Genomic DNA, 16,586 nt, shown 5'->3' on the forward strand with positions numbered 1-16,586 from the left:
CTGCCACAGAGCAGCTGATGGGTTTGAACCACTGACCTTGAGGATAGCAGGACAATGCTTACTCAACAGTGCCACCAGGTCTTCCCAGTTAAAGCTAACAGTCAAATATTCTAAATGTGCAGAACTGGTCTGCAAGGTGATCCAGGCCCCATTACAAAAGGGCTTTAGTGAGAATCCAGAGAGTCTGACATTAGATAGGGGTGTGATATTACATGCATTTGAAACAGGAATTTTAAGGTTTCTACCTTGAGGTAACTACAAGAAAAAACAACTTCATTCTGATGTGAATATTCCTTAAGAGTTTTCAGTATGCAGCCTACTATATTACCAATCTCTGTAAACTGGCACCTGGAGGCCTGGGAGCGGTGTATTTACTGAGTGAAGGAGACATACTGGAAACCCCTTCACATCAGCTGCACAAAGCTCAGAGATTAACTTTTGACCAACTCCCATAGTGTTTGTGTACTTATTAAAAATTACCAACAAGGGTATAAAAATAAACAGAGGAAAACAAGTTAATACTAGATTTTTCTCTATGAATTCACTCTGGTATGTAGTGTATGACATGTTGGCTCCTAACCACAAGGTCAGTGGTTCAAACCCACCTGTTGATCTAAGGGAGAAAGATGAGACATTTTGCTTCTACGAAGACTTACAGTCTTAGATACATACACACGGGAGCAGACCTACTCTGTCCTATGGGTGTTGGTTTGTTTTCATTTATTTTGGGGGAGTGGGGGAATCTCCTGATAATTTTTAGTCAAATATATTAAATATACTGTTTCATGTAATCTATTGAAGTACATTGGACTCTACCAAGTCTTCTCTCCTCTTTTGGGTTAGTAGTTTGCACTACCACAAGATAGCCCATGGTTTCATTTGGAACACTTAGGAAAACGTCATGATGTTCGGTGAGCCCAACTTCAAAATTAATCAGACAAAATAATCACACCTGTCAACAAATTCAGAAAAAAATAAGTATGAAAAATTTAATTTGATTTCAACTATAAAGAAAGATACTGTGGAGACGTAAAATTGCTTTGTATGACCCCTCTATCTATAGTCTTTTTAACTCCCACAAAATGACTGGTTAGGAACATACAAATAAAGTGTGTGGGACTGTACGGTTTGGGGGTTGGTCAGTTGTTCCTTTCTCCTGGGTGTGAACTGAGTCATCTTAGAAGCAGGAACAGACAATCTTAGGATCTCCAAGAATGAGGAGCGCTAAGGAGAACATGTCTGAGAACGCTGTGCAGAGAGACTCGGCACCATGAGACAGAGCAGCCGGATTCTTGAACCAACTACAACTGAACACCTTTGGACAGAAGGCTGCTTACACAGCGGGGCTCTTGAACAGAGCTGTCTAACACTTGCTGAGCAGGGCAAAGGCTAAGGGGTCACTTGGCTGAAGTTAAGGATCAGGGGGGAAAAGACCATAAACATGGCTGAGAAAAGGTACTGCAAGTCAAAGAACAACATCCTTAATATTTCTGATCCTGACTTGTATCATGTTCATTCTCTAATAAACCCCATAAGGCTGTACTGTGAATCCACTGCAATGGATTATTGAAGCCAGCAACGAAGTACAGTAGGGATGGTTGATGGGTCACAATAAGACAAGAAAGGTCAGAGATGGAAGACAGTCTGGCCTCTGCCTCAAAGGAACCAGCCATGAGCTGGTGCGGAGTCTCCTTTCCTCTCCTGAGGTCAGAGGTGCTAACGACCCAGCCATCATCGTGTTCTGCTACCACAATGACCTGAACCAAAGTTATCCACAGATAAGTATTACATGAATCAAAAGAAATACTATAACACAGACAAGTTTTGTTTAGATTTTTTTAACATTAAATAATCCTGGAACAGATATTACAAAAAAGGATGAACTACTGAGAAGGTAAGGCCATGCCTGAAAAGTTAAATACCTTGAGCACCATATGGGATCTGTTCTTGAATTCCAAAAGGAGTCATAGGCAAACTTTTCAGTTATATTTTTACAGATTCCTTTAAATAGAAGTGTTACCCAAATCTACAACTGTTTAGGAGGCTTAGAGGTAGCTAGCTTCATGCTAAACTTCCAATCAGCCAGTTCATCCAAAAACATACTTTCTTGGCAAGTACGTGTTGAAAATGGAGCTTTATGCCAAAAAGCATAGCAGCTCTAAGGAACAAACCACATTCAGTCATTAAGTGTTCTGATTTAGGAATTCATTTTTATAATCGAAAGATCAATGCAAGATAACTTGAAATAAAATTAAGGAAAAGATGTGAATAGGCCTTTCAGGAAACAAGAAATTGAGATAATCAATACTGAGGTGCTCACTTTCATTAGTAATTATTAAAATGCAAACTAACATTATAATGTGATGTTAATATGCAACCATCAGAATTAATTAATACACAAACCATTTACATTTTTGCAAAGATTTGGAACAATGGAATACCTACTTTGGAATTACCTTGCAGCCACTGACACCCCCCAGTCCAGAAATTCTACTCTTTTGAATGCAGAAATACCCTTGACCTGGGCACCTGCGAGACATTCAAGTGTGCTCACAGCAACATTCTTCGTGTAACCAATAAATTGCAAACAACCCAAGTGACCATTAAAAGTAGGGTGGATAAAAATATATTTCAGTATATCCATGCATTACATTTCACCTATAGCAATAAAATGAACTACAACTCAAATCCACACTGCTGAATAAATGAATCAACTACAAATGAATAAAGAGATTTCCATTCGTGTCGAAATTTTAAAATTAGCAATGTATGCGTAGGTAGCAACGAAATGAGTATCCACACAGAGGACGTGACGGGTGTGGGGTGAGCATGGTCGCAGAGGGGTACAGAGAGGTTTCTGGCACTGACCTCCCCCGGGCAGCACTTACAGACGTTCTCAGCATGTTAATATTCTTTTAAACTTTAATTGTGTTTAATGAACTTTCCCAGCTTTCCTCTTCCAATAAAAAGAAAAAATAAGATTAGCATAGTATAATAAGCTTATGCTCTTACTCCAAAACTCAGCACCATCGTGTCAATTCAGCTCATAGTGACTCCATGTAGGAGTCTCTGAATCTATAAATCTTCAAGAGAGCAGATAACCCCATCTTTCTTCTGATATTCATATTAGATAAGACATATAAAAATTCACAGAACTTTTCAATTAATAGGGCATGCTAGTTTTGGTAACATAAATAACAAAGACAACCCATTCTAAAGAGAATTAAATTTAGTTTAGTTTTTAAAGCTACACAAAGTACATTTTTATGATGTGGAAATAGTACATTAAAGGAATTCACTATAATAAAAAAGGGCGCAGTTAGAAAATGCAATACCTTTATCCTCATATTACAATTCAATTAATTATTTCTGAAAATAAAACACTGAGCTAATAATACTATCAGGGTCAACCCTTCTCACATCCCCAGTTACACAGAATTTTGATGAAGCCCCAGTAACAATCAATAAACTCCGCAAAACTGTTAATAAAAACTAGAAAGTTCACCTTAGCCAAGTATGGAACTGCATTTTGATATTTTCATTGTTTCCAATCAATATCCTATTTCTTAAGAGGAAAAAAGGGGGAAAGAGGAAGCTTCTTGTTGTAAGTATTAGTTTCATTATTTTAATATTTAGGATTCAGAAATCCTTGATCAAATCTAGACGCTGTAAAGGAGGACGACAAACTGGAACTACGATACATCCGAGTGCTATCTGGAATGTTAAGGCTAGTGTACAAATAGCCCACTGCCACAATTACGACTCACACACAATAAAAATGCTCCAAGCCTATACAGGTTTCCAAGCCTGTACATCTTTATGGAAATGGCCTGGCCCCATCTTTCTCCTGAGGAGTTGCTAGCAGGGGTCCTCAAACTTTTTAAACAGGGGGCCAGTTCACTGTCCCTCAGACCCGTTGGAGGGCCGGACTATAGTTAAAAAAACAACTATGAACAAATTCCTATGCACACTGCACATATCTTATTTCGAAGTAAAACACAAATGGGGCAAAAATACCCGGCAGGCCGCATGTGGCCCGCGGGCCATAGTTTGAGGATCCCTGAGCTAGTAGGTTTGAACTACTGACCTTTTTTGATTAAGAGGCAATTTTTCACCTATTGTGCTCCCAAAGCGTCTTTACATGCAGATAACATAGACACAAAATGGAATGTTTAAATTTTAAAGAGAGGGATATTTTCATTCCCTAACTCACAATCCCATGAAATAAGAGAAAAAAATGCTTTTATTGTTGGTATTGATGGTTTAAGATATTCCAATTAGTCATTCTAGATATTTGAAACTCTACTAATACACACCAAAAAAATCAGACCAATTATGGAAATAATCAGAGGAAGCCATTACACATACACAACACTCAAGAAAGAAACAAGAACCCCAAGGCTGTTTGGGAAGTTGGACATTTAAGAAGTCAGTGAATTCCAGACTCAAGGGTCGTAGGCCTGGGGCCAAGATCCAGATGATCAAGGGGAGAGAGACAGCTACAACAGCTGGGGCTCAGCCCCTGTCCTGGGCACACCCAGGCAGCTGCCACAGGCAAAGGAAGGTTACTTTAGAGAGGTAGAGCAGGACCTTAGTGGGTGACTGTGTTCCCAAGAGGCTAAATTCCCCAACAGAACAAAATAGAATGGGACAGGTAGAATATTCTTAAGAGTTTAAAGTGACAACTATGATGACAAAAGAGAAATATCTAGAGAGCTTTAAAAAAAGCTGCAGAACCAACTAAACAAAAATCTCAATTGATGAGAATGCATAAAAGAACAAAAGTGTTTTTAGAGAACACTTTGAAAAGTGATCATTCTCTCCGAGAAACAGACATAAAGACAGGGTGCAGGGCGAAAAAGAACAATTTGGAGACTAAAGACTAGATTCAGGAATGACAACATTTTTTCACTCACTTTTGTAAAAAGAGATAAAGAAGACGAAATCATAATGAAAAATTTCCGGAGAGCTGAAAATGAAATCACTTAAAATGGACAATAAGTAAATAAATTGAATGAAACCAATCTATCTACATATTAACTATAACCACTGATAATTCAAAGTTTCGAAAATAAAATTTAAAAACCCTGCTTACAAAATAAAGAGAATCAGTTTGGCATTGGACCGCTTATCAACAGTGGTGAAGACAATAGCAGCTCCAAATTTATGAACATAATGATTATTCAGATAAAGAAACAAGGGAAAGGCTTTTTAGGACAAACTATGATTGCAAGAGAATCTGTCTTGAGTATCTTTAAGGAATTATCTGCAACAAATAGTTAGAATGAGGTTTGAGGCATAAGAAATAATGCTAACCAAAAAGATGAAAACCTAAGTGCCCATCAATGGATGAATGGATAAAGTATGGTCCATGCACATAATGTAACTGTATGCACAAAGTTCAAGAATCATGGTGAAGATATCTGTAAAATGTAGCATGGAAGAACCTGGGGGGGAGGGGATTAGGCTGAGGGAAATATGTGAATCACCAAAGGATAAATATTGAGCAAGACTAAAAAACCTCCAAACTCACTGCCACTGAGCTGATGCGGACTCAGACTTATAGTGACTCTATAGGACAGGGTCTTTAAGACAGGATTACACAGTCCCATCTTTCTCCCAAGGAATGGTTGGTGGTTTTGAAACTGCTGACCTTGTGGATGTAGCCCAACGGTAACTACTGCACCACTAGGGTTCCTTATACTAATACAAAAAAATCCAGGAAAGATTTATACACACAAAAAAACTGAGTTACCCGGAATGGAAAAGGGATGGATACAAGTAGACGTCTACTTACTTAGGCGAAGAGACGAGCAATATACAACAAAGAGGGAGTTAGCATAACACGAGCCAGGCAAAGGAAGACCCAAGGAGGCAAACGGAGTAAAAGGTAACACCAGTAACGATTATCACACACACAATACTGCAGTGCCAGTACCAATAATCAGTTATGAGTGGATACACAAATAGATAAGGAAAGATGAGTAGACATGAGATGGGAGGTGAGCATGCAACCAAAAGTACTAATCTAGGTTTAGCAGAGGCAGAGCCGCATCTACGGCACAGCTGGTGGAAAGCACGAAGAGGGTAGAGGTTTGAAAACTTCTCAGTCATAACCAAACCTTGAGAAACGGGGTCACTGGGCTTGGGGACTGAGGACGAGAATCCGGGGAGACCTACAGGTCAACTGCATGAGTCTATATAGAGAATGTTCTGCACCCTAGTATGGTGACTAGACAACCTGGATCTTAAAAGCTCGTGAGCCCCCATCCAAGATGCAACTTGGGCTCTCTGCATCGGGAGCAAAGAGTGAACATCAAAGACTCGAGGAAACAATTACTTTGAAGGACAAAGGGACCATGAGAACCACAGCCTCCACTCCTGAGAGCAGAACAAACCCAGGCAACAGGCTACCACTTACGGAGTGCTCCGAGAAGGGTCACATTAGAAATTTCTGAAAAGAGTAGAAGAAAAATGTAGAGCAAAATACAAAATCATAAAAAAAGACTTAAGTCCTGGTAAGTTACAGATTGGTGAAAGCCTGCGACTATAGTCCTTAGACACTCTTCAAACCTGGATGTGAACCCACCCCAGCTGATCACCTGTAAACCAAAGGACAGGTATCTTAAGAGAACAGCCTCCTAGGTATACTCGCCAGAACAGTCAACCATGAGAGCAAAGGGAGGCCATTTCCCTACAATACTCAGAAGGTAGAGGGGGCAGGAAAAGGACCAAGGGAAAGAGGCAAGCCTGAGAGGACGGGGAAGGGTGAGATCAAACAAAACGTGTGCCCACTGCTGAATGGAAGCGGATGTGCTCCGTGAACTCTCAAACCACAGCAAGATGCTCTAAGAAGAAACAATGCCAAGCAAGTTATCCAGTTAAATGGAAGATTATGTCTAGATAAAGCATATATTCTTGTTTCACTATGAGAGGGCTGAGGAGCTGAATAAAATAGATTGCACTGATTATTTAGTTTAAGGGTTAGAATTAGAAACCGACTAATTTCATGTGACAAAAGTACCTATATGCTGTGTTAATCGTTTAAGATCATTCCAAGAATTGAAATCGCATGTCTACTTCCTACAGAAATTAAGGGATGAGGAAGAAATAAAGACATCTTTTTTTTTAATTACAAGCCAATAGGTAAAAGGAAAAAAAGAAATAGGACAAGTCCAGAATTGTAAACACAAATAACAACAAATGTACATGTATTAAATATACATGTATTACTACCACAAAAGGTAAAGGTAATCAGTTTTGATTTTTAAAAATACTACATATAGAAGACACAAAAAGCAAAACGATGAAGAACAAATATTATAAAATTCAAGATAACGTTTGAAAGAGATAAAAATGGAGATTTCCAATTAAGAGAACCCACCAAGAATACTGCCTTATTCGTACACCTACAATTTCCGCTGCTAAATAAGTAACATGCACGAAACTGGCAGAAATAGAAAAATTCAAACTAACTATGGAATATAGCTCAGAAATTGATAGATTGGGGGGAGCGGGAGGGGGATGGACACTAACCATATTTTAATGTCTTCTCCTGTATTCATGGCCCTTTGTACTGTGACTTTGCTGTTTGTTCCTAGTAAGAGTCAAAGTCTACTGACTCATCCCCTTGAATCCAGGACTGGACTTGTAATTGCTTTGATAACAGAATTCAGTAGGAATGTTTCTATATAACATCTACAGTCAGACCTTGAAACTCCTTTGTAGGCACTGGAATGAAGGTCACCACACTTTTGAGATACCTGGGATTTCAAAATGCCAGAGAGAACAAAGCCCAGGAACCCCAGCCATTCCAGGGGAAACCCCAAAAGTTCACCCTAAGTCACTTGCTGACTACAGCAGCTACCTGAATGAGTCCACACAAGAACCTCCTTGTCAACCAAAAATTTTATGAAATTCAAGAGCAAAAAAATCAGTACTATTTGAACCTTTTGATATGTGGATGGCTTTTTCACAATAGACAACTAATCCTAAATGATATATTCAGCAAGGGTGGATTAGAGGATATGGAAAAAACAGCTTATATCATTTAAAAATATTATATGATTAGTAACTTAAATTTATGTACTAGAATATTTTATAAGATTATTATCTTCTAGATTACTGATCTCCTACTTACAATATATTACACTATTAACCACATGGTACCGGAAGTATAAAGAACTTGACCTCTGATCCAGTTTACAATCTAAAAGGAAAGACAAGTTAACCAACAGCTGCAATAAAGTGCAGCTTGAGAGATACAAGAGCTAAAGACAGTGGCGGCAGGTGCTCACGGGGTTCCAAGGGGCATACATAAATGGGTAAACTAATCTGAGTGGAGACAAGTCCACCCATAATGTATTAATTACTTTTACTAACATTTTCCCCCACGAAAAATTTATTTAAGCTCAGAAATGTAAAAAATAAATTTAAATATGATTTCTAAACACCTCTCTGGGCTTTTGTTTTATATCCTTTGCAATTAAGGGCATGGTAAACCATATCAAACCCCCAGCTGTTTAAATAAAAGATTTGTTTTTATCATTAGCTGTTAACAAAGATTAAAGACTAATGAAATCACTAGCACAGCACATCGGGGATTTGGAAATATGATCATTTAGATGTGAACTACTAGAGGCAATAAAAAGTAAAAAATAATTAAGGACTTAAGTATTTAGTAATATTTATTAGGTCTATTAAAAATAGAAAATGTAAACAATCCAAAACCACCTCATATCCTATGTATAATTTAATCTTCTTAGCTCATGACACTATTTTTTTTTCTTTTTAAATGGACTAGCTAAATGATTTCTTGCTGTTTTGGGATTTACCTAGGCAGTTTGGCAGGTAAGAACCTACAAATTCTGCATTAGGTGCCTATTTAAAGTATAAATTAACTCATTTCTAATTTTTAAAATTCAAGTTTGTGTTTAAAATTTTCAAAGTACACCCATGGATCACTAGTCCAAAACCAAGCTGAGCTCACTGCCATCAAGACAATTCCAACTTAGCAATAGAAGCAGCCCTGTGGATTTCCAAGACTGCAGTTCTTTGTTTACTGGAGGGGAGCACTTCGCCATTGTCCAGCAGGGCAGCTGGTGCTTTTGAACAGCTGACTGTGGGTTAGTAGCCCAACACATTACCACTACACCACAATCTCCATTGTTAGTATACCTAGGATATGCCGCACAGTATGTTTTTTACAGAAGAGTCTTTTAGAGTCTTGGTATTTAAAGTGGGATTTACAATTGGAAGCTGGTAAGAAATGCATACTCTCAGGCCCCGTCTCAGATCTACTGAATCAGAATCAGCGTTATCGGTGAAGTGTGTGTGCGTGAGGAAAGCACTGGAGTCGAACACCTTAAAGATTGGCATCCTGTTGAAATTAAAGCCCTCTAATCTCATCTCACCTTTCTCAAACACAGGACAGATCACATTTTGTTTTTCTTTTTTCCCCTTTTTTAGAGCTACCTCTTAACATTCCGAGTAACATGCTCAGGGAAATGTGGCAATATGATACTCATTATCACAAATGACCAAATGTAGCCAAAAGGAGGTATGGTTCTATCTTTCACAATTAAAATTTGGCTCACTCCAGTCTTTCCAATGATATCAGCATATTAAAACCCAACAATAATTAAATGTGTTTCAGAAAAATGTTCTAGAAAGAAATTAAGCTGCTTGCAATAACGATTCCTGCCACCAAAATTAAGCATGAAATTGTATTTCATTTGCAATTTTCTTGGAAAACATAAGTTTCTAAAGGAAAGAATTATTTTCAAAAAAAGGATATTGCTCCAGGCCAGGGGTGTTAGTTTTAATGTTTTGTTTTGTTTGTTTTGTACCCACCCCCATGCTGTCTCATGAATAATCAATGTGGAAATATACTAGATATAGGATATATACTGATATTCTGGTTGGGCATATCAAGTCCCTATGGAAATACAGTGATTTGCTTAAAATATACCCAATTTATGACAGTTGTTGATGTATAAGGTGCTTTATTGAAAGTAAAATGAAAGCTGAAGGTTTAAACTAAAGTAGCAAAGTCATTGATCTTATTCATAGTAAAGTACCTGAATTCAATAATGCTGATTGAGCACTCATGTAGCCTAAGACAATGCTTTAGGTTGCTTATTTGGGAGTGAGACAAGGCTTTCTACTCTGGTAAGTAGTTAGTCTTGGAAACCTGTGGGGACAGTTCTAGCTTGTCCTTTAGGTCACTAAGAATCTGAATTGACTTGGTGTCAGGAAGGAAGGTTGTTAATTAAAACAAAATCCTAGATAAAACAGACATTAAAAATAACATATTGTGGATTATGAATTACAATAACAAACCCCCTTTTTTCTGACCCCAGATTTCAGCAAATTAAAAGAATGATGGCTATCTTTCAGAGTCTCCTTTTTTGAGTTTAGATTCCAAATGCTCAATGCCGTGTTTTTTGGTTTTTATTTTTCTTTAACATTTTATTGTGGGCTCATACAAGTCTTATCACAATCCATACATATACATACATCAATTGTATAAAGCATATCTGTACATTCTTTGCCCTAATCATTTTCAAAGCATTTGCTCTCCACTTAAGCCCTTTGCATCAAGTCCTCTTCCTCCTCCACGTTCCCCGCTCCCCCCTCCCTCATGAGCCCTTGATAATTTATAAATTATTATTTTGTCATATCTTGCCCTATCCGGCATCTCCTTTCACCCCCTCTTCTGTTGTCCATCCCCCAGGGAGGAGGTCACATGTAGATCCTTATAATCCGTTCCCTCTTTCCAAACCACTCACCCTCTACCCTCCCAGTTATCACCCCTCACAACCCTAGTCCTGAAGTTCCCTGTGCCTCCAGCTCCTATCTGCACCAGTGTATAACCTCGGCTCTATCCAGACTTGCAAGGCAGAATTCGGATCATGGTAGTGTGTGTGTGTGTTTCGGGGGCGGGGGTGGCGGGGGGAGGAAGCATTTAGGAACTGGAGGAAAGCTCTATTCTTCATCGGTGCTATGTAGCACCCTGACTGACTCATCTCCTCCTCTAGACCCCTCTGGGAGGGGATCTCCATTGGCCAACTAATGGGCTTTGGGTCTCCAATCTGCACTTCCTCCTTCATTCACTATGGTAAGATTTTTTTTTAATGATGATGCCTTATACTAGATCCCTTCGACACCTCATGATCGCACAGGCTGGTGTGCTTCTTCCATGTGGGCTTTGTTGCTTCTGAGCTAGATGGCCGCTTGTTCACCTTCAAGCCTTTAAGACCCCAGACACTATCTCTTTTGATAGATGGGCACATCAGCTTTCTTCGCCACATTTTCTTATGCACCCGTTTGTCCTCAGCGATCTTATCATGGAGGTGTGCAGCCAATGATATGATTTTTTGTTCTTTGATGCCTGATAACTAATCCCTTCGGAACCATGTGATCACACAGGCTGATGTGTTCTTCCATGTGGGCTTTGTTGCTTCTGAGCTAGATGGCCACTTGTTTATCTTCAAGCCTTTAAGAGCCCAGACGCTGTCTCTTTTGATAGCCGGGCACCATCATCTTTCTTCACCATATTTGCTGGTTCACCTGCTTTGGCTTCAGTGGTTGTGGCCGGAGGGTGAGCATCATAGAGTGCCAATTTAATAGAAGAAAGTATTCATGCATCGAGGGAGTGCTTGAGTAGAGGTCCAAGGTCCTTCCGCCACCTTAATACTAAACCTATAAAAATAGGCACATAGATCTATTTCCCCATCCTCATATTAATGCCATGTTTTTAAAAGTCCAACCATTTTCACATGAACATCTCCAGAGAGCTTCCTTAAGAAAGTACAAGAAAAAGTAATCACCTTTAAAGAGCTTCTAGGATTCTGTTGTTTGCAGATGAAACCTGTAAGGCTGTACTATAATTTCCCACTCATTTCCCTGTGTCCTCTACCCAGTCCATACAGAAAGTTTTTAAATGGCTATATTCTTGACATCTAAAAGAAAACAGTAAGTGTTCAACAATATATTTACTTAATGAAAGACTAAGCTGAAGGACAGGAACAGCATATCTATGCTTTCTTTTAAAAGTATTTGTACACCAGGGTGCAGTAGGGCTTCAATGAAACACACTACATTCCACTGGCTCCTTGAGGCTTCCTCACCACCACTACCACGACCCCAGTGCTGCTTCCCAGTTCAGACTAGACCTGAGCATGTGCACAGATATGGATAAGAGATGGGAGTTCATGACACACAGAATCCAGGAACAGAACTGGAAATAACGGTACCAGAAAGGAAGGAGAAGAGGGGAGAGGAAGAGAGAAAAGGGAAACAGATCGCAATGACCGCCACATAACCATACACCCCTCTATAGGGGAAAAGCTACAGAAGCATGAGGGAGGGGAGAAAGCGGTTGGTGAGAGATGAAGATAATAACAATTTCCAATCTATCAGAAGGTTATGATGGTGGGGGAGAAGAGGAGCTGATACTAAGGGCTCAATAGAAAGCAAATGTCTACAAAGAATGAAGGCAACCATATGTACAAACATGCCTGATCCAATCAATGTTTGGATTGTGACAGAGTTGTACGAGCCCCCGATAAAATGGTTTTTTAAAAAGTGTTTGTGCACCAGGCAGAATCGCTATCAGCACCATTAAGATGCTGAATGAGTTCAGTGTCTAGTAAGAGTAAACGTGGTAAGGGTAACTATAACCTCACAGAGACCACTCCACACTACACATGAACAAATTCTGTTCCCTTGGGGGAAGGAGCTCAGGCGGTGTAGGGGTTATGTGTTAGGCCCCTAACTGCAAGGTCAGCAGTTTGAATACACCAGCCGACTTTGGGGACAAAAGACGAAGATCTCTACTCCCATAGAAGAAAGAGTTAATAGGGTCACTAGAAGTCAAACAAGTCAATGGCAAGGAGATACCTTTGGCTTATGGGGTAGAAACTCTTCAGGAAAGATGAGCTAAAGGTATTCAGCACTACAAAATGCCAGTGCACTGTGAACAGTCTAAACCGGGCGAGTCGGGGGAAGGAGAAAACGTGGGTGTGAAAGGAAGAAATGATGAGGGCAGGGAGAGAGATGGGCTTTAAAAACTGACTAGGATGATGCTATGAAATTTAAGAGGCCCAAATGATAGGGAAAGTTGAGGCTAAGAGTTAAATCATGCAGAGTTCACTTCCTTGCCCTAAGGGGCTCTGGATGTACAATGAAAACACTGGCCAACATACATTCTGGGATCTCAAATGTCAGACTTGTTTCTGGGTATATCTGAGTTGATGATTTTAAATGGCACTAGCTTCCCTATCTGCTCTGATTTTGAGAGATACGGGACACATGCCATATGGCATTCTTCAATGCTCACCTATTAAAAACCAAGAATTTTTAAAGTAGTGTTAGCTAGCCGAAGACAGAGGAAGTTAACACTAGCCTTAAAGTAGTTTGTGTCATGTTAAATAGTTAAGTCAAGTTATATTTCACATGGTCTTTGATCCAAAGATATGTTTAAACAGTGCAAATAAAATGAATTTATAATTATCCCCAAGTTTCACTTTACCTTTATTAAGAACTGAATAGCAGGCAGTTTGGATTTGTTACCTTTAAAGGGGGCCAGAAATAAGAGTTACTGTTGTAGAATAAATAGGAGCCCTGCTGGCAGTGGCTGCACATTGGACAGAAGTTTGAAACCTCCAACTACTATGTGAGACAAAGGCAGGGCTCTCCACTCATGGAAGGATTTACAGTCTCTGAGACCCACAGGGGCAGTTCCACCCTGTCCAGTCGCGGTGCAGGGAGTCAGCATCCACTCAAGGCAGTAAGCTTGGTTGGGTACAATGAGTAAGGAGCTGGACAGTATAGTGGGCCACCTATTTGAGCCCACTGTTGCTCTGCACGGGAAAACTATTAGACTCTCTGGTGCCATAAAGATTTCAAGTTCCACCCTGGACTATATGGTCACAATTAGTCATAATCGAATGACAGCTTGGTACAATAGAGATTCAGATGTTATGAAATACAAAATGGGTCTGTCAGTGTTCAAACTTTTTTTTTGATTAAAATGTTCCAGTCTTCTTTTAATCAGAGAGCACAACTTCTCTACCTATACTCAAGGGACTCTTCCAAAAGAAAGAATATTTCCAAAATTTTCTCTTAAGGTCCAAGTCAACCTCCCTTCTGGAGCACTTAACAAATTACCCATGGACTTCTACATATTAAAATGTGCTGTGAAATGTTGACTGTATAATTCGAAAAAGAAAAATCTAGATCTAGATCTCTAAAATCTAGATCTCTAAAATATTGCTGTAACGTCTTACATGTGCAACACTCTAAATCACCTCAAGATCGCTGTCTGCCTTGCTTTGATATGGTCATAGGGTACCATCCTGACAACAGACAGCTGCTCCTCAGGATGCTATGTAAAAATCTGTTACTTGACAATGGAGAATAACCATATAGGATTACAAAATGGAAGACAGACACACCATTACATACTGCCATGTGGCATCATTACATAATTGCCAAAGCACTAAGAACCTCAGCCATCACAGCCAGTGTTATATTACTCTTGCCCAACACCTTGGGGCTCATTACTGCCACATGTTTGTTATTAATGCACAAAACAGCTAATTTTTTACTATTGCTGTAAACGTAAAATGTTGGGTAATGAGTCAGTAAGTACAGAATAGGTACCTAAAAAGATAATTCAGGGAAAAGACAATAATATCCAGAACAGACAGAAAAGTGCTTGAGATCCATAAGGCATTATTACTGTTAGAATTGGAGAAGAGAGTGTAAAGTCCAGAAAAGAAAATCCTGACATTGACTCTGTGCAGAGAAATCAGAAAGTGAGGGTCCTGAAAGGTCTACCCCAAAGATCTTTGCTTGACAACACGCTGGGCTCATCAATGCATGTGGTTAATTTGATCTAAAAAGACAAACATTATTTGGCACACTCATATTTTGGTCATTAGGAGTTCCACTGTAGAGTAATAAATGAGCATTCTAGTGTTATTAGATATCATTTTATTTTTCACATATTCCTAAAACTGCTGACCTAGGACAGACTCAGAATCTCAATGACTTCAAAGCTCTGTGCTATGATTTTAGGAAGGTCTATATCAAGAGGGCCCTGGTGCATAGTGGGTGCACACTGAGCTACAAACTGCACGGTCAGCAGTTCAAACCCAGAAGCCATTCCATAGTAGAAAGATGAGGTTTTCTCCTATAAAGCTATATGGCCTCCGAAACCCACAGAGCCAGTTCTACTCTGTCCTATAGAGTCTCTATCAACCTGAATTGCTCCAATGGCAGTGAGTTTGGTATTATTGTTTTGTCCATATTGCTGAGACGTGGCGGCACAATGGTTAAACACTAACTGAAAGACTGGCCGTGTGAGCCCACCAGGTACTTGCCAGTGGAAGATGTGGCAGTTTCCTCCCATAAAGAAATGCAGTCTTGGCAGCCAATGAGGATGCTCTACCCTGTCCTATACAGTTGTGGTGAGTTGGAATGGACTCAGCAGCAGTGGGTTTGGTGTTTGTTTTGTTTCGTTTTGTTTTAATGGGCTTGGTTTTTGCTTTAGTTTTTCTGTGTCATTAGGAATCCCTAGGCACCATAATTAAGCACTTGGCATGACAGTCTACTTCTAAAAGTTCACCACACTGAAAATCTTTTGTGCAGTTAATACTGTGAAGCACAAAGGGTCACAGTGATTGGGAATTAACCCAATGGCTTTGCTTCTTTTTCTGTTTGTATCACTAGTTATTCTCCTCAGGCCACAATCCAGGGGTGCAGTCACCCATTCCAAGTGAAAACAAGCCTTTTTTTTAATTTAGAAATTTTAGAAAGACTTCACATAAAACCAATACACAAATGACAAGGTTGGACCATGAGTATACATTGATTAGTCATGTCAGAAAATGCTGACTACAGACAGCTACATGTAAGATACGGCTACAACCGCTGCAGTATGTGCTCCATGGAGACAGCACGTCACAGCTTGACAACCAGAATCTGCTCGCACGGATGTTTTACATGCCATCTGCTTCTCACATCTCACCCACCTCTGCGCTACAGTCGCTGCGGCCAGACGCTCTGACACAATGACATGCCTGCTAGTTCAGTTTTCTTCTCTGAGCAGTCCCTAGTCTAAGTCAACAGTCGAGAACCAACCACTCCTTTACCGTTGGGATATTGTTGATATGAAACACTTTTTAATACTCTGCTGATATAAACAGTTTATTTAAGTTCCACTAAAGAGCAAAAAACAAATGTCAAAACCAAGAACCAGGATAAGACAATTCAGGATTCCATGAATAATATACAGAAAGTGCCTCGGCGATTAGCTCTATTTCGCGCATTTTAAAATAACACCTGTCCTCATTCAATTACACAGCACTATCTGCTAGTCCTGTTGCCCCAAAGCATAGAACATATAAAGAAATACACAGCAGAGCCGTGTTCAAGTTAGTGATACATACCAGAATGGCTTCTCTACAGAGACGGCACAGCTTAGCAATACTGTGTTAACATGGAATTCTTACCATCCCACTTTTACTAACTTTAATACTTCCCATTTTCATGCCTAAATATGTTTTCCTCAGATCTTT

The 16,586-nt window shown here is 39.5% G+C and overlaps 1 protein-coding gene across 6 annotated transcripts in view; it reads right to left on the minus strand.

Annotated features, from left to right (window-relative positions):
* Positions 1–16,586, minus strand: part of PKP4 (plakophilin 4) — a 272,376-nt gene that overhangs the window by 186,923 nt on the left and 68,867 nt on the right. The gene's annotated exons all lie outside the window — the stretch shown is intronic.

The sequence above is a fragment of the Tenrec ecaudatus genome, chromosome 13 (genome assembly GCF_050624435.1).
Source record: "Tenrec ecaudatus isolate mTenEca1 chromosome 13, mTenEca1.hap1, whole genome shotgun sequence".
Lineage (NCBI taxonomy): Eukaryota > Metazoa > Chordata > Mammalia > Afrosoricida > Tenrecidae > Tenrec > Tenrec ecaudatus.